The following is a 23176-nucleotide window of genomic DNA, read 5'->3' as shown; positions in this document are numbered from 1 at the left end:
CAGAGGGGCTGCAGCCACAGCCAAAGATGCTGCCCGTGGCCTCTCCCTCCCCCCCAGCCAGAAGCCAGCTGAGAAGAGAGCCTGGGATTCACAGCTGCAGGCTCAGCCCCCTGTGTGCCCAGCAGAGCAGGAGACCCATGAGGAGTGGGAGTGAGAACCAACAGCAGGGTACCAGCCCCCTGGTGAACACTGCTGAGTGATGCATGCACTGGGGGCCGTGCTTGGTACCTGGGATGCGGTGACAGGTCCGTCCAGGTGCGCCCCCAGCACTGGTGACAGGATGCAGAGAGGTTCCTAGTGAAACTTTGGTGGCGCTTCCATTAGAAGGAACTGGCTCTAGGACATCCCTGATATCTGGTCCAGCCTTCTGCTTCCTCATTTGTGGATTCCTGTGTTTAATGAATGCTTGTTGAGCATCATTTGCATGCCCTGCACACGGGTGGGTTTGCTCTTCCCTCTCAGAGGAGGCCCGGGGCCCTGCGTAGCTGGTGCTGATGAACGAGAGGCAGAGAGGGCGGTGGGGGTGTGGGGATCACGAGCCTTCCTGGGGCGTGATGGGAGGAAGAGATCGTGAGAGGAGGAGAGCAGACGGGTGATGGGAGACAGGCAGGGAGAGGACAAGGACACAGCCGGAATAGAGTGGAGCCTGTTTCCTCTCCTAGAAGCTTCCCCTGAAAGAAACACCTGAAGCCTTTCCAAGAAGCTGAGGGTCAGTGGCCAGCAGGGGAATTTCATCCTACAAAACACCTCAAAACCTTCCCTTCCCAGCCCCTCTGCAGGACAGACAGCCGCTTGCTTCTCCCGTCCAGACATCACACTTTTCACTCTCTCCAAAACTCCAGCCTGCCCCTCTCACCCCTCCCTCTGGCCTCCTGTTCCTGATTTTCTTTTCTCTCACACGTTTTCTTCTCATATACATCCACTCGTCTTCTGGACTCATCTGTGTGGCTCTCCTTCCCTGATGAACACAGTGTAGTGCTGAGATGCTGAGCAGCAGACTCAGGATCCTCATCACGAGGTTAGGCAGGGCCAACCTTAGGATGGGGGCTGGCCATGCTGTTCCGACACTGGCAGAGATACCGAGCACTATCAGTCCAGTCCTCGAGGTAGCCCACTCCTGCCCGGGAGGCCCCGACAGCCACCTGGAGTGGCCGCTTGGCATAGACAGATTAAATATTTACATATATTACTAATGCAAAAGAATGTATACACAACCATTAAACTGAATGGTGTGAACATGGGGGTGAGAACTGTCGGGGGAGGGGTGTCTCGAGGGGCCTCAGACCCCGTGGGAACCATCTGACTGTCTGGGAGACAATGCAAGGAGAGAGCCTTTTAAAATAAGGGTCTGTAAGTTTTTTCTGTAAAAGGCCGGATGGTAAATATTTTAGGCTTTGTGGGCCACCTGGTCTCTGTTGCAACTACTCAGCCACAGACAAAATGTAAACTGTGTTCCAATAAATCTTTATTTATAAAAGCAGGTGGCTGACAAGATCAAGCGCCCCAGATTTAAAACATAAATCCAATCATCTCATCCCGTTTTCAACCCTCATTGCCTCCCCAATACGCTTAAGTTAAACTCTGGAGTCTTGCCACTTCTTCCACGGTCTGGCCCTTGGCTGTCCCTGACCTCATCTCATCACGTCCCAGCCTGGCTTCCTCCACTCCTGGTCCTTGAAGATGCCAAACTTGTCCCATCGCTAGGCGCTCTGTTTGAAACACCCTAGTGATGGACACTGTGCTGTGCCTCCTGAATTCTCCTTCAGGGATGAGGGACTCGGTCCCTGGGCCTCTGGCTATGCCACCGACAGAGCCACCTGGCACAGGCTCATGCCCCTTCCTGAGCCGGCCTGTACCCGGCAACCAGTCAGTGCATGATACAAAGGATCGGCCCCCTCACCCCACTCAGGACAGCTCTGAGGGGTCATCCCAGCTCGGGAATTCTCTATGGCGGCCTCACCGGGTCTGCATTGCCCCTCAGCTTCGTTCGTGTGGGGCCCTGTCCTGTCTCCTTCCTTTCCTCGCCTCTGATGTAGACCCCACGAGCGTTCCCTAGGAGGCGTCCTGCACCCACTTTCCATCTTAACTCTGCCTCTGGGGGCACCTGCAAGAGCTCCCCTCCCAGAGAGCCGCAGGTGTCGCCCCTCACTTCCGGCCTGTGCTCCCCTCTCCTATATGGGAGGGGCCGTTGGAAGGAAGGAAGAAACGAAGGAGGCGGGCTTGGGGCGCGCCTGGGGGACAGGTGGGCACTAGGTAGTGCTGGGGAAGGACACTGAGGGGGAGGGGAGGCGGCGTGGAGGCGGGAACGTGGGGGACGAGAGCAGGTGCCGTGCCCTCCCTAGGCTGCTCACCGCAAGTTACCCTAACGGCTCTGGGTCTGTCCCCAGATGCTGCCAGAACCCAGAGTTCCGTGAATTTTACCCTGTGCCGGGCTAAATAGGATTCCGCCTGGCCTGCGGGTGCTCCACGGCGGGGCTCCGGGGCTGAGAGCGCTGCGCCCTCCCGGGACCTCCCCTGTGCCGCCTGGCTCGGCACTTGCCCGCCGCCACTGGAGCCTTCTGGATCGGGGCAGCTGGTGAGGTCTGAATCTCGGGGCTGAGCAGACTTCAGAAAAACGTGAGTCATCTTGTCTGCCCACAAAGAAAGGAAAAGTATGTGTGGCATCCAAGTTTCCTGAAAAGTTCAGCCAACGCTTTGCAGAGTTATGTGGCCTGGCACCCCGTGTGGTCCCCTGGGAGAGCGCCCTCTGGTGGCTGTCACGCAGATGTCCCTGCAGGGAGCCCGCGTGGGCGCCAGCCTGGGCTGGGCTGCAGGCTGAGGCAGTTATCCTTCGGGAGAAGCCGAGGACACATCTCCAGAAGAATCCCCTTCCCTGCGGATCGTAGAGCTCTCCAGCCCTCTAAGGGCCTGCTGGGGTGGGAGTCTAGCACAGGACACAGTAAAAGGAGATTCTAATAAGTGCTACCTTCTTGCCCTGACCGCTTTATTTCTTAATTCCTTTTTAAAAATAACATTTTATTTTGACAAGTTCAAACTCACGGAAAAGAATTCTCATAAACCTACCATCCAGATTCCCCAGTGTTAACATTTTGCCACATTTGTTTATACCCTCTCTCTCTCAATACGTATTTGTGTGTGTATATGAAATCTGAACCATCAAGAATAAGTTGCAGACGTAATGTCCCTTTACCCCTAAATACTTCAGTGTGTATTCCATAAAAACAAGGACGTTCTCCTAACAGTTTAATTTTAAGAATCAGGAAATGAACATTCATACAATAGTATCAGCTGAGCTTCAGACTTCATTCACGTCTCACCGATGATCTCAGTAAGATCATTTTTTGGAAGAGGAAATCCCTGATCACACATTTATACGTTGCGTTTGGCTGTCCTTTCTCCTCGGTCTCCATCTTCAGTAGCCCTCAGTCTTGTCTTCGTGACCTCGTTGTTTTTCAAGACTACACAGGCCACTTATTGTGTAGACTGCCTCCACTGTGGGGCTGCCTGACGTTTCCTCTTGATTGGATTCAGGTTTGCCCCACTGGCAGGAGTCCCACACAGTCTGACGGCCTGTCTTGGCGTCACAGCAGGAGGACAGGATGTCACTCTGACCCATTCCAGGAAATACTGACCGACGCCTGGTTAAGGGAGGTGTCAGCCACGGTGAAGTTCTCCACTCTAATCAAGTTACTACTTCCCGTTGTAAGCAGTGAATAGTTCATGGGAGCTGCTTTGGAATTATGTAAATCTCTTCTCCTCAAACTTTCACTTGCTAGTTTTAGCGTCAGTCGGTTGTTCTTGCCTGAATTACTACCATGGTGGTTGCCAAAGGGTGATTTTCTGATTTTATCACTAATTCTACATTGGTCAGTTGGAATTCTACTAAGAAAGAAATTTTCCTTTTCTCCCTATATGTGTACGTGTGGATGGATGGATGGATGGACTCAGGGGTTCATATTTTATTCAATGGGTTTGGTTTGTCCTTTTCATATTTTGATGCTCAAATTGTCCTAGGCTTGGCCAGCAGGAGCCCCTCCAGGCTGGTCCCTGTGTCCTGTGACTGCACCCATCATGTTGTGGGCACTTCCTTATGATCTGATACAACAAAGTGTTCCAGCCTCATCTCGTCCTTTCCCTGCCCCGGCCCTGGGATCAGCCATGTCTCCGAAGAGCCCTTGTTACTTTTAGTGTCGAACAGTTTTTAGAAATAAGATCTAGGTGCTGCTTGTGTTCATTGCTCCTGCAGTGTCATGGCTTCCTGGTCCTTTCAGCAGACGTATTGGAAATATGCTTATATATAGGAGAGTAACTGGATAAAATAAAGAAGGTTCATCCACACAGTGGAGAACTGTGTAGCTATAAGAAAATACAGAGATGGTATCTTTGAGCCAATATGGCAGAAGATATGAGTAGACAATTCTCAGGAGTCATGAAAATGGCCCTTCCACAGTGGCCGTGAGCATTTAGGCATCAGAAGAAAGACTTCCCCTAAATCCAGATTGTAGAATTCACCTATTTTTTCCTCTAGTATCTGTATGGTTTAATTTAACTCTTTTTTTTGTGGTAAAATACACATAATGTATAATTTACCATGTTAACCATTTTGAAGTGTACAGTTCGGTGGCATTAAGTACATTCCCATTGTTGTGCAACCTTCACCATCTAGTTCCAGAACTTTTTCATCGCCCCCAAACGGAAACCTCGTACCCATTAGCCATCACTCCCCATTCCCCCTCCCCCCAGCCCTAATCTGTTTTCTGTCTCTATGGATTTGCCTATTCTGAATATTTCATATAAATGGAATCATACAAAATGTGACCTTCTATGTCTGTCTTCTTTCACTCAGCATACTGTTTTGAAGGTTTATCCCTGTTGTAGTGTGTGTCACTGCTTCATTCCTTTTTATGGCTGAATAATATTCCATTGTGTGGATATACCACATTTTGTTTATCCGTTGTTTATCCATCTGTTGCTGGACATTTGGGTTGTTTCCACCTTTTGGCTATTGTGACTTGTGCTGCCATGGACATTCATGTACAAGTTTTTGTTGGAATACTTGTTTTCAGTTCTTCAGGGTATGTGTCTAGAAGCAGGACTTCTGGGTCATTTGTTAACTCTATGTTTAACTTGTTGAGAAATGACCAAATTGTTTTCCACCGTGGCTGCACCATTTTACAATCCCACCAGCAAGGTATGAGGATTCTAGTTTCTCTACATCCTCACCGACACTTATAATCTCCCATTTTATTATTACTATTATTGTTATCGCCATCCCAGTTGCTGTGAAGTGGTATCTCACTGTGGTTTGATGTGCTCTCCATAATGACATTGAGCATCTTTTCATGCTCTTGTTGGTCATTTGTATATCTTCTTTGGAGAAATGTCTATTCAAGCCCAGTTCTTAATTGGGTCGTCTTTTTGTTATTGAATTGCAGGAATTCCTTATATATTCTGGGTACTAGACACTTTTTGGATATCTAATTTGCAAATATTTTCTCCCTTTCTGTGGGTTGTCTTTTCACTCTCTTCGTAGTGACTTTGATGTACAAAAATTATTAATTTTGATGACAGCAGGGTTTTGATGACCAAAAATACCTTAATGTGTTTCTCCTTACTACTTGGGTCATGTAGACACTTAGACTTGTTGGAATGAAGGATGGGGCATAGGGAGGTGGGCACGAGTGACCATGTACCGTTGATTCTGAGGAATGATTGTCTCCTGGAGAATGAGACAGCAGGACAGGCTGGTGGACAAGGGGTCTGCCTCATTGTCACTCCCCAAATCATGAAAGCCCCTAGTGAAGGGAGAGGAGAGCCAGCAAATTCTCTGGAACATCTGTTGCTGAGTTTCATCTTCTGACCATCAAGAAGTTCTCTTGCCTGGCTGTGGTGAACCTGGTTTCTTCTCAGCATTTCCTCTGTGGCTCCTCTTCCGGCTCGTAGACCTCTGAGAGGAGAACCTCCCACCTCCTTCCTTACCCTCGGATCCTCCAAAGACCCTAGACCAGCCCCAAGCCGCGTAAGGGCCAGAAAGCTGGGTTCTAGAATGTTGGTGAATTAGTGAATTCTCTTATGGTCCTCACTGAGGGAAGGCTGGGGTGAGTACTCCCGCTGACCTTCTGCGTCCGGAGCAGAGAAAGGAGATGACAGCCAGGTGGCCGGCCAGGAGGAGCTCTTTCTTCATGCTGCTCACTATGAGAGTGTTTCTCTACATTTTTAATTTTCTTTTTCTTGGCTTTTGCTAAAGCAATTTATTGAGAATGTACTTTGCTGATTTTTTTCTGTTATTGACACTCATCACTATTTACTTGGTTTTTTGGTGTGTTTTGTTTTCTCCTCTTTACGTTTTAGTTTTCAGTGAAGTAGTTCAGTCACACAGTTAAAAAAAAAAATCAAACAATACAAAATGATACATATTGAAAGGCAGTAGTCCCCTGCCCCACTCCACCAAAACCCAAAAGGGACCTTTTTAAATTATATACATATTCAACTGTCTTATGGCTCATCACTGTTAAGCCTTGTACATTGACTTCCTGTTATCATGGATGATGAATTCTCACTTCCCCACATTTTCCCCAATTTCCTGGGAAATGTTTTTTTAATTAATCATCCTTTTTATCACCCTCTAAGGAGCCTTCTTAGACATTTTTTTCTAATCACCACCTTGCAATTTTAATAAAGCAGATATACTGCATGTTATTTATCTACTGTGTGTCTATATCTGTGCTCTTTATGTACAAAGAGTGTCTCCCCCTCCCCAAGAGCCCATTTTCACCCTGCTTAGGGGCAGTAGTGCCCCCGAGAGAGTGATGCCTACACAGAAAAGAATTTGAAGTGAGTGATGTCACTGAGTATAGTAACATCCGATTAATTTGGGATAAAGCCAGTCCGAATTAGTAAACAACCTGAATTATCGATTACCATTCTTATATTTTATCACTGTCAGGAAATGAACCAGCCACATAAGTTTCTAGATATCTGAAACTGAAGGCATTAAGCACCAAAACATGCATCTTTTTAAGGGCTAGATGCATTATACAGTTTGCGGTTTTCTCATTCAAAAGACACTAAATATAATTTCGCTCTGTAGAGATGATTTCAGGTCCTTGCTAGATTGCCCTGCGATGCGCATCGACGTGTCCAGCACCACTGAGATGTGAAGGTTGAGCTCTGTCATAAAGGACTTCCACCCACCTGACCACATGCTGAGTCTTTTCACACTTCCTGCCTCCCTCCTGGTACGGGCTACGTGCTCTGTGGCAGTCAGGGTTCTTAATGTGAACAGCACCCACCTCTCCTCCCATCGCAACTGCCTGCTAAGAAGCCAGTGGTCTCTGTGTGTGTGGTGAAAAACAGTAAATTATTCATAGGAAAGACCATTGGCTCCTCATTCAAGAAATAAAATGCTCGGGCTTTGAGTGTTTTGGCTAACGAGCAGGGTTTTATCTGATTACTTCTGACTTCTGAGATCCGGAGCAAGAGCTGCACATACATGATGCTCCAGGGCATCTGAGTCCCTGCCCGGCAGGCCAGGGGGGTGCATCCAGCGCAGTCCTCGATGTGGAGCCCAGGGCACCAGCTCTGGGTCAGCATGGAGGAGAGGAGGCGCCTTCCAGTAACTGAGGCTTTGCTGCGGTTTTCCCCACGATGTCCTCAAGGCACATGAGGCCTGACCCAGGGGAGGTCTTGCATGGCTGCTTTAAGATTCAGACGATGCGTCCGCTTGTAAAATGCTCTGCAGCTTACAGGATCTTTTTGCTGTTTTATCTCATTTGATTTCCTTAAACGCCCCCATGAAATGGGCTCAGCCTGTATTAGGATCTGTTTTATGGGAGAAATGTGAAGAATAAACTAAATGGCTCGAAATTGCATGCCCATAAGTGAACCCGCATTGCTTCCAGGTGCTGTGTTTGACCTAAGTATTTGAGACCTTCCGGTGAATCATCTTGTTTGATAATGTATTTCATTCTTCAGGAGAAACAGGTCAAAGGCAGACTTCAGCTCAAGCCTCATATTCTCAACTAGTGGTCCCCAAATGAAGGAAGTGCAAAAGCATTGGGGTCCTCCTGGAGGAGCCCCGGGATCCAGGAACTGGAAACCGTGCTTGGCTGCCTGGGAGGTGAGGGCCCAGCTGGACCACACTCTGGCTTTCCGCCGAGCCTGTGAGTTATGGAGGTCTTAACCTTTGCCAAGGGTTTTGCACATTCCTATATCACTTCCGCCTTTCTAAGACATAAGTTAGAGAACTAAACAGAAAATCCAGTTGCGTGCCTTCCAGAACCTTGGGAATCTAGTTTTTGAAAGCCGTTGCTTTGTGGCCCCTGTGCCCAGGGTCCACCCCCGGGGCCACTCTGAAAGCTGGAGAGAGGAGCAGATCTTGTCAACTCTTGTTTTTGGTGCCTTCAGAGCCCTTGGCCTGGCATGGAGGCCCCAGGGACCGCAGGGACCATGAGAAGGGGTTAAGTAAGGCCCCCACTAGGGGCCCCCAGGGGCATAGGATGGCCCTTTAAGATTTAAAGAATATGCAGGGATTTCATACCTTGGCATGCTAAAAATAATTATTGCCATTGGTTTCACTTTTTCTGTCCTCCTCTGCGTTTTTAAAATTAAGATACCCCTCTGCTCACTGGGTTTAAACGTCACTGGTATGAGTTGAACTGTTCAAGCTGAGGTGGTTTGTCTTTGCCAAAAAAATCACCCTCTTGTCACTCAGAGTCTCTAAACTCCAGTTCCTGGGGAGCCACGAGGCTGTGCGTGACTGTGAGTGTGCCGGAACGTGGAGGGGTGGGTGTGGGTGCCCGAGGCAGGGGGAGGTGTCACTCATCGGAGCCGCAGCCTCATAAACAGCTCTGGGGAAGGAACACGGAAGGCCCGATGAGGTGACCTGGCAATCTCACTCAGAGTCAAGTGCCACGGTGACCTTTAGAACTTTCCATGAAATATGACACAGGATTTTGCAAGCCGCAGGAGAGTGCTTGCAGATGTGTGCTAAGGCGCTGTGCTCCTGCCGCGAGGGGCCCGCTGCCCCTTACAGAATGGATGGAGTTCGGCTCACAGCCTTTCAGGGATCTGGGTGCCTTTCAGGTGCTGTCCTGTGACCCTCAAAGGTTTTGGGGTGAATTTTCAGTTGAGGTGTCTTCATCTACTTTTCCAACATCCCGACAGAGAAGAGGCCACCTGAGGTCCTAAATGCCACTGGACTAGGGCCCTGCGTCTAACCCCAGCCCTACCGCTGGCCTCTCATGGATCTTGGGCAGGTCATGTCGCAGGTCATGTCACTTCTGTGCACCTCTGTTTCTTTTTATTTCCTAGATGGAATAGTGAGGGCTGGCCTCCCTCCCTCACAGCAGGGCTGAGAAGAATTGAGGGATGTGCTCTGGGGGGAGCCTATAAGCTCGGTACAGGTGGAAGGCTGGTTAGCTCGGATGGAGGCCTCTCATGGCAGCCAGGCCCTGCCCTGCTGACTGCTTCTATCCGCGTGGAGCCCACAGGCCTCCTCAGCCCTGCAAGCCCCAGATGCAAGGGGCTGGACGGGGGGTGGGGGGAGTGGTGAGAAGTACCCACCTTATGGGTGGATGAAGTGCCTGTGGTGAGGACGGTCTGCACTGCTTCTCCCTCGTTCAGGCCCCTCATGACCATGTTAGTGAATTGTCTGCAGCTGCACCTAACACAGTGCCCACAGTGGCTTCAATGATAAGGTTTTTGGCCTTTCTAAAATTATTTGGAAATTCAGAGGTGGGCTGGGCTTCAAGGAGCGTTGCCCCCGTGGGTCTTCCATGCCTGGGCTTCTGCCTAGCCTGGGCTTCTGATGGAGGAGGGCGGGACTGTCTCCATGACCTGCTTGGCCCCACAAGGACCCCCTCAGCTCTCAGGGCCTCCTATTGCTGTGCAGTTACATGTACAGGGTAGGGTGGGTGACAAATGGAGGTTGGGCATCAACTGTGGTGTCTACCACAGAGAGATGACAAGTCCTAGTTGGGGCTACAACCGGAAGCCTGGAATAGGACCAGGTTATGGGGACAACAGACACCTATGTCTCAGCACTGTCCCCAGACGGTGGGAACAAGGCTACCCGGATCTCCGGCTGAGAACTTCCAACGTTTGAACTGGTTTACCCACATTTTGGGGTCAACTGGGGCTCCAGAGAGGTCTTACACCTCAGAAGTATGAGAACTCATTACTGCTCGTGGCATGGAAACGCAGAGCTTGCCGCACGGAGGGAGTGAGCGCTTTCCATCCTGGGGGTCCTGAAGCAGAGGTGAGCGAGCGCCTGTTCTGCTTGCCATCTGCAGTCCCCTTGACTTCCCCACCTCTCCTGCCCCCAGCAGTGCCAGTGATGTTGATAGACACTCTGGCTTTTGAGTGGTTGGCAGCATCCAGATGTGTAGAGACCAACGCACCCTGTAAAATCCAAACATTTGGGTACCTGGACCCATTCCCCATTGTCCTGCTGAGTGGATGCCACCTCAGGGTAAGTACCGAGCTTTTGCTGACCCAGGCTAGAGCCTGCACAGTGCAGGGGAGCCATCAGCACTGTCTCCCTTGGCTCCGGGGGGCAGGCTAACACACCCCCAGGACAGGATATGCTACCCCCAAGGTGACCAGAGAGCACAGAGCACCGAGCTTCCTGCTCAAGAGCCGCCTCTATGAACTGGATCACTAAGTACTGGCGCTCTCTCTCCCATCGCGCGAGACCCCCCTCCCCAGCTCTGAGGGAGCTGTCCATCTGGCTGGAAAAAGAAACACACAAAACCAAACACTGAAGCAAGTTCACAGCACAAAACGTCTCCAGGAAGTGCTCTTCAATGCCACTGTGTTTTTCCAGTTGTCAAGTGTAGGTTTATAGTTGAAAAACTAGAACTGCAACAACCACAAGAACATAAAGAACACGATTAGAATTACCCATAATTCCACCCTCCCCAAACCTTGTAGAACTCGCATCAAAGTGGTGACCTGGGCAGCCTTGTCCCCTCAGCCTGGGGAAAAGCACTGACACAGAAGGCGTCTGCTGCCCTGCCACCTGGTCCTCTTCCAGACTTCCCAGCTGTAGCCCCAACCAAGAGAGTGCTCTGTAAAGTCTGATCCAGAGAGGCCCTGGCCCTTTTAAAATACATTTTAAAATACAGTTCCATCTCGGGAGCCATTAGTTCCCTTTTTTTTCAGCCCTCCCCTTGAAAAGCATTCCTGGGTGTGGAAGGCATTCCATCAGAGCGTGTTCCGGCAGCTGAGTCACAGTTGCGTGAGGGAGTTCCGCCTCTCGTTTGTTTGGGACCGTCAAATGGTGGAAACTGAGGAAGGGAATGGTTGGTGGTCCTGTGAGTGGTCATCGCCCCCCAGCCCCATCAGTCAGACGTGCTGAAGAACGGGTCCTCGGTCTTTAACCTGCAGTGTGCACGTGTCACCTCTCCCTGCATCAGCATCCATCTCTAATTGCGGAATAAAAAGTGTTGTCCCAGTTTAAGGAATTTCAGGCATGTGTGAGTCAAACAGGAAGATCCCAGCGGTAAGAGAGCCAATTGTTAAATTTTCAGGAAATTTGCAAGCCTGTCTGTGCCACGTTGTTACCTTGAAATGGGCCAAGGTTGGAGTATTTACGCCACAGTAAGTGGCAGACCCTACGAGCCAGTGCTGCCTCTCCCCGCCTCCAGAGAGCTGTCCGTAAACATTACTCAGCCGTCAGTGCTTCTACACTTCTGAAGTCCAGTGTCACCAGCAGCCTTTTTCTCCGCTCTTGGGTAAAGCTGGCCCTGGGAGGAGCATTTTGAGTGAGGTCAAAAGTAGCTGTTGGTGTAATTGGAGTCTCTTTGGAGATTTGTGTCTACCATCAAGGTTGTCCTGTAGCTTTTCTTAAAGCTGCACTTAACCCTGCTCCCCTATTCCTTCCATCGAAAGCTTTCCAGAACCCATCCTGTGGGACCGATAACTGTGTTGAGCCAAAACCAACTTTTTGCTGAATCAGGCCAACTCCACCATCTCTTTTCAGAATATTCTGTTACCTTCTCAGTAATAGAACAGGTCCCCCGAACGATCTGGGTAATTCTTTTCTTCACTCTGCCTAAGTTGCCGTATCCTTATGTCCCTCTGCAAAAGCACCAAGTGTTCCTATTGAGTGAATTCAGAGTCTGGAGCCCAGAGCTGGGCAGCAACAGTCAGTTCCGGCCCTGCAGGGCAGAGGAAACAAGAATGTTCTCCCTGCTTCTGTGCTCAGCAGCCTGGACGTGTCCTCAGGGCAGGCAGGCAGGTCTGCCTGGTGTCTACAGCACAGTGCGCCCATTTGTCAAGTTGGCTCGTCATAGACTCCCTGCTCCACTGATCTGTGTCGCAAGGTGGACTGAGACAGAAATCAGGTTCTTCTCTCTTTTTGCCTTTAAATTCCCAGCCTGAAGATCAAAAATGACAAGTGAGAATGGAGAGAGAAACTTTCCTTCCCAAATCATTCCAGTCCCCAGTGGTCCTCAAACATCCTGTAGGATTCAACCTAGGGCATTGCCCAGACTCTGGCCTTACTGTTGAGTTCTTCTGTGCGTGTGGTGATAACGTGGGGTACGGTGGGAAGATGGGAGTTTTGGGATCAGACAATCAGATTCAAGTCCCTGTTCTACCAATTTGTTAGCTGTGTGATCCTGGTCAAGCTACTTCTCTCAGTTATTCATCTTTAAATAAAATCATGTTAATAATACCTGTCCTACAGGTGTGTGGGAGGGAGGAAATAAAATAATACTTGTGAGGTGACCAGTATGCTCAGTGGCCTATGATAGGCACTCAACAAATGGCATTTATTATTTTACTAATTAAAATCTAGTTCTTAGAGGACAAGAATGTCTTTGAATTATTCAGAGCCCCGATCCCCTCCATCAACACGTCCTGTGCATCTGGTGGAGGCTGAATAAATACTTGATGAGTGAAGACCGTATAAACTAAGCACAGAACCATCAGGCATGCCTAAGTCGCTGTTTATTTTCCACATGAATTTAAACTCATCCACTTGTAGTCGCTAACTTGGAAATGTTATCTCTTTCTACATAGTTTATCATATAGTACAAGAATATTACATTGGCTTAGACAAAGACTTTCCATTTTCCTTTTAACCAATATGCTCCTTTCTTACTGGGACACTTGTCTGGCTGTCCTTTCCTCAAGAAGTTTTGCTTTGTTTTATTTTATTTTTAAATCAGGAGAACCTTTCAACTTCTCTTAAGAGCTAAATTGAAAAAAAAAAAAAGAAATCTAAATGTGAAATTCCAAAACCTACCTCTTTAGTCTTTTTCAGGGTTTCATCACAGTAAGTTTGGGCCACCATACTTAACAGAGATAATCCACTAGTATATTGGGGGCCCAGCTGGAGCGGGGGTTTGCTCCTCATTTTGGAAGGCTCGGTTCCTCCACAGGTGCTGTGTTGGCCTTTCTCCTTTTCTTAGACCCCCCAATCCTCAAGGCCAATGTAAGCGCTCCTTTCCAAGTGGGGCCATGCGGTCACCCCTCCATCCATTTGTGCTGATGACACTCGTTGTCCACTCTGGCCTCTTGCCATTGATCACATACAGTTTTTTTTATCCAGTTAGTATCATTGAACAGTTTATCTTTGTCTCTCCAAGTCGTTTGCAAATTCCTTGAGGGCAAGACCTATTTTGTTTTTTCATCCATGCGTCCTGGCATAATGTTGGATCACTGCATCTATCCATGAGTCCAAGCAGGAGAGGAAGGGCATACTGAATGGCCGTTAGAGTTCAGACTTCTGGAAGTAGACTTGAGTGCCAGTATGGTCAAGTCTTATCTCGGTTCACAGAGGGGGAAACTGAGGCCCAGAGACAGAAGTTAACTTTCTCAAGGTCACAAAGCTAGTTAGTAGCCAATCCTGTAACTTCCTTTTAGGCTAGTGAAGATATCAGCAAAGAAAATTTGAAAATTTTTTCCCTACTTAGTGTTTTTAAATTTTTTTTGTTAGTTGCAAAACACATAGAAACTATAAAAAGTTTCTGGTTTTTGGTTTGTTTGTTTGTTTGTTTGTTTTAATTAGACCAGGGGTTTGGCTTAGGAATCAAGGAGATTAGAATTCAAGTCCTGGTTCTACCATTAGGTACAGAACCTTGGGCAAGTCACATCCCCTTCCTGAGCCTCAGTTTCCCCATCTGAAATAAAATGGACTAGATCCTCTAAAATCTCTTGGACTCTGTCATTCTGCAATTCCCAGCAAGTCCAGGGCTCAAACTGTGCATTTGCTGAAGACCCTTCCATGGAACTCTGGGGGACCCTATATCCCCTCCTTACAGGTGGTCTTGCTTCTTTCATTGCGAGGCACCCTGAGCTGAAACAGATTCAGCAGTTTCTAGCCCAGGGAGTTGTGGTTTCTCCACCCAGAGGCAGCAGGAGCCTTCTGACCCCGTGGAGCCCTGGAACACATGAATCAAAATAGTTGTGTGATGTCATGTCATAATGGGAATGTGCTCTGGCCAATTGGTGCCAAGAATTGTCTGTACAGGGTGGTTTCCTTTTACAGTCTTTTTAAAGAGACATCTGCAGATCCGCACATGACTGGCGGGCCGGCGCTCCCCTTGCCTATTTCGTCTTCCCTCCTTTTTTAATTTCAAGGAGGAAAAAGCCCTGGAGTGTCTGAGTGTGAGGCTGACCTTAACTATATAAACAAACCCACAGTGAGGTTCTGCCGGCGCTTCCGGCAGCTTCTTGTCTGCATAAGGACAGTGGACTGCTCCAGCGCTGCGGCTGGAGCTGCAGACTGTGAGAACTGCTAGGCTCTCAATCAGAGGCGGGACTGCTGTGGGATTGCCCTGCGTGTCCCGTGGCTGCTGGCTCCGAGAGGGACCCACCCTGCGTTAGTGCCAGGGCCCCCTACGAGGACGCCTGGCTCACAGGCTGTCGCTTGAGCACGCGCTCTATCTCTAAGCTCTTGGTGGCCGAGGCTGCTGGGCGCCCCGCACCTGCCGGCTGATGCTGCACCTCTCCCGGCTCCCTGCCACCTGGGACTGACACTGGTTCTGCAGGTTCTGGTATGTCCACCTGTCACTGCTCCTGTGGCCACAGCTACTCATGAAGCGCTTCGGCAGTCTCAGGGGGAACAAGAAACACAAGGACCCAAACCGAAGCACCGAGAGGCGCCAGTCGGAGCCCCATGGCCTTTTTGGTAGGACACTGCCCTTTGCCAGTTCTCTGCGGGTTCATGCCATAGGAGGGAAACCCCATGGTGTGTGTGTGTGTATGTGTGTGTGCGTGTGCGTCTGTGCATGTGCATGCAGCCTCCTAAGCAATAGCTGTGTGCAGCCTCTCCATTTTAACTGTGGATGTAATTGTTAGGCAGTAAATAGATTGGCGAGCGTCTCCTTATTGGTGGTAATGCTGCTATCATGAACTGTCCAACATTACTTTTTCTGAGGCTCTTTTCTCTCCCTTGCCCTACCTGGCCTAATTAGGTTAGTGATCAATTGGATTGTCATTCATTTAGGCAAAACTAGCGGCTTGGGAAATAGGAAGAATGGATTGGAATTGTTCTTCTCAGGTGTTAAAAATGAAATGTGCATGTGTGGAGAGAAAACCAGTGTTGGAAGAAGGACTTGCTCAGCCCCCTTCACCTGTGGCTGAGTAATCGGACAGATCGAGGGTTAAGCAGAGAGGGAAAGACACCTGCCTGGTTTGTGTCCCCTGGGGGAAAATCTTGCTTTGTGGTCTCCCTGGCTTCCAGGACCTTCAACAGCTTCTCCACTTGCAGGGGTTGGGACCAGTGTGGCTGTCATATGTGGTAAAGCATCTGCGATTCAGTATTTCTGGTGACCTGTGGATTTGGGGTGGGTGTTGCCCCTGTCTGGCTGGAGTCAGACAGGTAGATTCCAAAGCATTCTGAGCTTCCTGGGGGGCCTGGCTGAGTCCTACCCACTTAAAATTCAATCGTGACTTCATTTTATTAAGAATTGGAGTTCACTTTCTGGTCGCGACTGCCTGTCTGACCTGGGCTGTCCCTGAACACCCCATTGTAAGATGGGACAACAGGCCCCACTCACATAGCCCAGTGGTGGTAAAGATGGGGAAGCTGACGGGTACATTAAATTGGGTCCCTTGAGTGCAATGTGACATGGTAAGTGGCAAAAAGTAGTCATTATGTGTAGTGGGGAATGACTTTGGCAAAACATCTGGGAAGGATGTGAAAACTGGAATAGTGAGAAGAGAAAAAGGTATATATAAGACTTGCCTGCATCTCTTGCCACATCCAACTTAACCAGTTACTTTAGGACAGCCGCTCGTGGACCCCATGTGCCGCTGATGACTGGGGACTGCAAGTGACGGGAACAGCAGCTCTGGGATTCAGGAGTTTCAATCTCGTGAAGGAACCAGAAGGTGGTGTCTAATCGGATGCAAAGGTGAATTTCCATGGGAACACAGTGCCTTGCCCCAACCAGGGCAGGAATGACAAACATCCTGGGCTTGATTCATAGATGTGGTTTAAACAGAAGGCTTATATTTTAAATAACAAAGTAATAAACACTCATTTACTGTAGAATTAAATCTGAACCTATGATTTAACTAAAAGTCTGGTTTTGCTAATGGGGCAGGGTGGGCCCAGTATTAAAGCCTGTTATTTGCCAGACAGTGGTTTTTCCCCTTGTGTTTAAAATCTGGCTGTCATCCCGTCTCCTGTGCTTCTGAGATTGGAAATAATATTTGCATGTCGACCAAGTTTTGTATGTGCTCACGTGCAAATGCCAGCTCTGACCACAGGGTCCTTGCTGTCTCCACAAGCTTCCTGTATGATCTGGGAAGCAGGCTAAGGCCCCTCGAGGTGGCCAGAGCCCAGGTAGTCATGTTGATGGTGTGTCCTGATTTTCCTCTGTCAGAGTCTCACTGGGAGAGGAGCCAAGAGCAAGGCCAGATGGCCGGTGCTGGCCCCTCAGACATGCTGGGTGGATACACCAAAAGAAGAAAAACAGGGCGTGTTGACTGAGCATCCCCTCCTGCTCCCTACCTATCTGAACCATACCCACCTTTCAAGACCCAGTTTAACCATCCCTCTCTCTAAAGCCATCCCGTGTGCCTCTTCTGTGATCTCCTGGCTTCTCAGGGACAGCGACCTTCTCCCTGAAGGAGCATTCGGTCTGCTGTTCTAACCCTAACGTCTGCTGCATCACAGCTTCTCACTCAGCATGGCTGATTATGGGGTGGGTGGAAAAGGTAGCGTTCCAGGGTGGTTCCTGGTTCCCTAGTGAGCCAGGGTGAGTCAGGGTTCTGTTTTTTAAATTCCCTTTCAGATACTTCCTGTCCCTCCTATAGTTATTCCTGTAGCCAAAAGAATCTTAGAGGGGGCCTCTTCTTCCTCTGAAGAGAGTTTCCAGGAGGGGTGGTGAAACTGTCTTTTACTTCTCCTGTTTTCCCCCCCGAGTAAAGCTTTCTGAGGCTCTTCTGCTGCCTCTGGGGCTGTCCATCTTTTCAGGAACCACTCGCTGCGCCCTCTGCTCCACTCAAGGTGGAGCCATTCCTCACGGGACAAGAGGCACTTGATGCTGTTGGTTGGTTTCCCTGCAGTTCCTCAGGTCGAGATGCATCTTTGTTACACACACACACACACACACACAGCTGTCCCTACAGCCTCCTGATCAGCCAGAATAATCAAAAGAGAGAATCGAGGCATAGCAAACAGATCAGCAGTTACTAAGTCCGTTTGTATTTGCCTGTGGATGGCACTTCTGTATGGAATACGTGGCTGTCAGTGGAATTCTGAACACTTCGAGCCTTGTGATAAAATCCCGCGGGAGTTCTAATTCATCGGGAGCTTGTCCCTTTCGGCCTCAGTTCAGCGCCTGCCCGTCCTGCTGCAAAACTGAGGGTGCACATCCCACGCAGGTTCTCATGCTCCATGTGATAGATGAGCGATAATTTTGACTTAAGCCGTTTCTTTCCATTTCTTTGGCCAACAGAGATCCAGATTATGTCGACCAAGAGCGTGTGGCAATGATAATAAAAATGTGAAAGGAAGATTAGAAAAGGATTATGCTAATCAGATAAAAGAGAATTGACTGTGGCAACTTTTCTACCCTCTGCAGTTGGAGGGGAGAAATTAAATAAAAACTGTCTGAAGTCTCAAGAGATCCCTCTGAAGGCAGCACTGGAGACAGGAAGCTGGCACTCTGTCCCCGTGCTGCCCGAGTCTTAAGTGACACTGGAGACCAGAACCAATGACGAGTCTTGGCTTTACGCTGAGCCTGCTCTTCCTGTTAGCCCTTCTTGGGGTGAGCGTACAACCTCTTCTGGAACAAAACTCCAGAGTTCCTTGTGCCCAGGTCCACACGTCACCCCAACACTGCCTGCCCCAGCTCTCTGGTCCCCTGTTAATGCAAGCGGAGCCCTCGGCTGGGAGTGACACTGCAGGAGGCATCGGTCGCTCTTGGCCTCAAGCAGCGGGCAAGGCTGGAGAGTGAAGTCTGTTGTCCGTGCAGCCTCCCCCGTCCTGTCCCCGCCATTGCCCTCATGCTTCTGCTTGCTGCTTCTGGCTGCCCACCTGGCTCTTGGCATCCTGATAGGGGTTGCCTCAAAAGATCTCAATGTTCATTCAGTCGCTTGTTCAAATATATGTATTTAGCTTTTTATAATGAGAATTTTAGAGCATATAGAGAAGTAGGGAGAAAGGTGTAATGTACCCATCTTTAGGTTCAACAGAGCCCAACCCCACCAGCGTCTGGCCTTCCACTCTGTGCCAGCACTGGGGGCACAGGATAGAGCAAGACGCCAGTCCACCCTCAGGGGCGCGGGGCCTGGTGAGGCAGACACCTGAGGTGGTTTTTTAAATTGTGGTAAAATATACAGAACGTAAGGCTTACCGTCTTATCCAATTTTAATTGTACAGTTCAGTGGCATTACGTGCATTTACATTGTTGTACAACCATCACCACCATCCATCTCCAGAACTTTCCATCACCCTCAGCGGAAACTCTGCACCCATTAAACAGCAGGTCTCCGTTCTGTCGTCCTCGCTGGCCCCTGGCAGCCCTCTTCTGCTTCTGTCTGTGAAGTGGCTGCTCTAGGTACCTCAGACGGGTGGAATCACATGGCATTTGTCTTTTGTGCCTGGCTTTTCCACAGAGAGGCGAGTTTTCCTCTGCGATGCTGGGCAGTGGAGAGCGCGGTGGGGGAGGAGGCAGGACGAGGGCAGCTAGCTGGCCAGGACGGCTCCTCTGCCAGGGCTTGAGTGACAGGAGAGAGTGGGCCACACAGGTGCCTGTGCTCAGGTCCTTGCAGACAGATGGGAGGCCCAGGCCCTGAGGTGGAGACCCTTGGTGTGTTTCCAGGACACCGAGAGGCCAGTGTAGCTGGACAGCAGGACACAGAGCGAAATGCGTGGTTGGAGACGCAGTGGGGAGGGCAGACACAGCAGTTTATTCATCGTCCTGTGTGCATGGGGAGGACTTGGGAATGTACCTGAATGAGATGAAGCCCCTGGGGGTCTTGAGAAGAGCACGGACAGGCTCCAGGGTGGGGGCCTTACCCATGGCCCCAGCACAGTGAGGGCAGCCCTGGGACTCAAGCCCATGCCCCTGCCCTGCCTCTCCCAGGCGTGGTGCCCACTGACCTCCCAGCCCTGGCCCCCATTCTCCCTGCTGAGTTTGTGCTCACAGGAGACTCCTGGAGGTGCAGGAGGGGCTGTATGGGGGCCTTTCAGACTCTGTAACCATCAGTGGGGGAGGCGTTGGGGATTAGAGAAGAGAGTTTATGGTGCTCCTTGAGCAGCACGAACTTTAGGAATGCTCCTCCCAGCTGGAAACCGATTGCGGCCGCGCCGCCTCCAGCCTGGCCCACGCGAGGCTGTGCAGGGAGGGCTCGTCATTCCTCTGCTCTGCTTTCCTCCACGTAGCCCTCACCAGACACTGCTTGGCGGCCCCTGGACCAGGGCCCCTGGTAGACAACAGGTGGAAGGAATGGCCCCAGACGAGGGCTTCCTGGGAAAACCTTAGTTAAGCGCTCCCGGATTCATGCTCTCACTGAGGGCTCCCTGGGTCGCTCAGCAGGTCATCCCAGAGTCAGAGCGGCTCAGGGTGTGCGTTTCCTCGGACAGCTCACTCACCCGCTCCGGACCTCGGTTTCACATCTGTGCACTGGTGCCTCCAGGGTTGAGGTGGCGATTGAAGGAGACACTGCTAGCTGGGGCTGTCACTATGGATGCTCCTTCCCTTTCTGCTCCCAGCAGAAGAGATAAGGAACGTTCTAGCAATAGGCCTGAGGGATGAGACAGTCGGTGAAGTGGTGCTCGTGCCCGGAGCACTCTTGGGCTGTGAGAGATGAGGCCGCGTGTGAGAAGGGTGGTTTGGGGCCTGCTTTCCTCTGGGGAGCCCCGGTTCTGAGCAGAGACCCTTGACACTGGACAAATGATTCTGGGACAACAGGTGTCTGAAAGTGTGGAAAGACAATAGGACAAGATTGCAGAGCAGAATGAGTAGAGAAATAAAGGAGAAAGAAGATTCAAGAAAGGGGTAGATTTAAACGTGGGGACTCTGGACAATCATGGAGAAGCCACCATGGCTCGGTGGCCCAGGCTCAGGGCTGGAAGCCTGGCTGGGTCTGACGACCCCTGTGGCTCTGACCTCCAGACCTGCCCAGACAGGCCCTGGCCCAGGACATGAGCTTCGGTACCTAGGAAAGCATCCTGCGGGCTTCCCACCGCTGGACAAGACAAGAACCTGGTACAGTTAAAGATCAAGGTGAATTCTGTCCTCGGGGAATAACTTGTCTTTAATAATTTCAAAGAGAAAATATGTGAGGTCCAAATACTCTCGAGAACAAATCAACGGGGATGTTCCCTGAGGGCCAGGAAACTTCTTGTCCCTCTGCGCCCCTTGACCCAGGCCCTGGCCCTTCTGACCTCCATGCATATGTCATGACAGTGGTGGTGCAGGTGTAAGCCCCCACGAGGGAGTGTGTCCCCTCCCAGCTGATCAGACCCGTGTGAGCCTGTGGAGTCCAGCGTGAATGGGGCTGGAGCCATGCAGTGCAATGTGCTCACAGATAACCCACGCCATGAGGGCAGGTGCCCGGGCTCCAGGTCCTGGGCTCCAGGGCCAAGAGCACCACCTAGAAGGAAGAGGTGGAGCATTCAAGGCAGACTCAGAAGGGAGTTTTATCAAGAACTAAAATGCTTTGCAAGCCCCACTTGGGGCTGAAAGAGGCAACACAAATCAGCTAACACTGGTGATTTCATAAATGAACAGCAGATAAGTGACGAAACTACTCGGGCTCGGCTTAGCCCCCGTCAGCCTTCCTGTGGCCTCGTGGCTGTAATCTGAATCCCTGATAGTCCCCTCCTGGAGACCTTCAGCTCTGCTGGAGAGACAAGGCAGAAACAACCAGAGAACAATACCCCTGACTCTGAATTCTGGGCTTCAGGCTCCGGGCCGCATAGACTGTCTCGGTCCTCAGCGCCCCCGAGGGGGACGCCCTTGGGAGATCGTCTCAGCGAGGATGTGCTTCGCCAAGGGCTTATGAGAAATTGTTAGTGAGAATGAAATGCGTATCTTCCTTAAAGCATTTCTGTTGGCAGATAACTTATTGTGTATACGTATTGGGAAACCTTTTAATGTCTGCCAGTACAGAGTGAAGAAAGAGAAGGGGAAGTGCCCCGAAGAGGATAGGGAGATGTATTTTAAAGTGTGGGTTTTATTCTTATTCAGGTGCAGCGAGGCCAGCAGATCTGTAGACGACTGCCATTGAGCAGAGAGTGTCCCTCACAGTTCCCCGAAAAAGGGAGCCCATACGGGGAAGCACAGGGTGGGTGAGGAGGAGGAGCGAGGGGAGGCGCCCTCCCTGTGGTTCCCATGGGAGAGGCCAGGCCAGGCGGAGACAGCGGGCTGACAGCTAGTGCGGATCATTTCAGCAGGCTCTGGGGCGTAGGGCTGTCTCTAGTTGTCGCGTACCTGGCCTGATTAGGACAGAGGAGTAGTGCTCCTGGAGTGGAACAGCCAGATAGAGGAGGTGGTTCCGTCTGGGCTCTGGATTGGCTTGTTTGCATGAAAGGCACGCTCTCTCTAAGGACTGGCTACCCCTCGGAAGGGCGGCCTCTCCCAGTCAGCGAGGCCCCAGGTGCCAGAACATCCAGAACAGAGAACCTAAGAAAATAGAGTTAATAGAAGATGTTACTCCTTAGTCCTCACTTGTCCTCCTTACCTCTAACTTCTAAGTGTTTCAACTCCGCTGAGGGTCAGTCTGCCTTCCTTGAGAGCTGAGCCTCCAGCAAGACAGTCTGGGAGGAGGGCTGGTGTCCCCACGTCCAGACGCCCTGGACTCTGGGGCCTCACACGCCCAGTGGCTCAGGCTCCTCTGAGGGTTCCTTCACTTCAGGGATGCGTTCCTCAGCCAAGATGAGACCAACCTCCTTCCATTTAAAGGACACCATCTATCCAGGCCTGAGGAGCAAGGTAAAGGGCCATCTGTACTGACAGGTTTCCTTCAGGTCCTCCATCCCACCTCCAGGGTGCAGAAAATGCCATGTGAGTGTCCGCAGACGAGCGCACAGGCGCCCTTCCCTCCCATCGTCATTAACGCTATTCCAGGAAACAGCCACATGCTGGCTCGTAGTGTGGCTAGTGGGTGGGTGACAAGAGGGTTCTGAAAACACATACCTGCCAGGGATGCATTATGGCCGCTTTTGCATGGAGTCTGAGACCCACCTCATCGTGGCCTTATTTCTGGATGAAAGTGACAGGAAGGTATGGCCAGGCCAACACAAGGGCCCATTGAGGACCTGGCATCGCCCTGTGGGCCCTCGGGAGGTGCAGGAGAGATGTTCTGACGCGAAAGGTGCTTCCTTCGAGCCAGAGCTCCACTCGCGGACCCCTCAGCCCTGCCTGTGCGCTCTGCCCTGCCTCGACCTCAGACTTGAACATCACAGACTCTTTCAGTTCCTGCTTCCTGCTCAGTCCCCAGCGTCCTCTGCGATAACGCATTCACTGAACACATCTATTAGCCTCCTACTGTGGGGTATGGGTCTGGGTGCTGGGGATACAGTGATGCACCATTTAGACATTGAGCAAATGTGCATAATAGGTAATTAAAATGTATGATAAACTATGATTGAAATATGATAAAAGTTAAAGGGTAAAATGAGATTTTGTCAGAAGACTGTGATTTCAATGTGGAGGATGGGAGTTGGGGAAGCAGAAGCTGCTCTGGGCAAGACTGGGCCATATCA

General features: G+C 50.5%; 2 protein-coding genes across 8 annotated transcripts in view; one reads left to right on the top strand and one right to left on the bottom strand.

The window, feature by feature from the left end:
* Nucleotides 1-23176, top strand: part of PRKAG2 (protein kinase AMP-activated non-catalytic subunit gamma 2) — a 286173-nt gene that overhangs the window by 96891 nt on the left and 166106 nt on the right. The gene's annotated exons all lie outside the window — the stretch shown is intronic.
* LOC124243670 (uncharacterized) overlaps nucleotides 17924-23176 on the bottom strand; it is a 30727-nt gene continuing 25474 nt past the window's right edge. Inside the window, exons 7-8 of one of the 2 annotated variants that reach the window (XR_006889747.1) lie at nucleotides 21903-22094; nucleotides 17924-20382 (exon numbers count right to left, since the gene is read on the bottom strand). The gene's annotated coding sequence lies outside the window, so the exon portion shown is untranslated. Of the gene's footprint in view, nucleotides 22095-23176 lie in introns of both variants that reach the window. The other variant, XR_006889745.1, reaches the window with a different exon arrangement.

The sequence above is a fragment of the Equus quagga genome, chromosome 8, assembly GCF_021613505.1.
Source record: "Equus quagga isolate Etosha38 chromosome 8, UCLA_HA_Equagga_1.0, whole genome shotgun sequence".
NCBI lineage: Eukaryota > Metazoa > Chordata > Mammalia > Perissodactyla > Equidae > Equus > Equus quagga.
The sequence above is the reverse complement of the archived record's forward strand: the minus strand, read 5'-3'. Positions and strand labels throughout refer to the sequence as shown.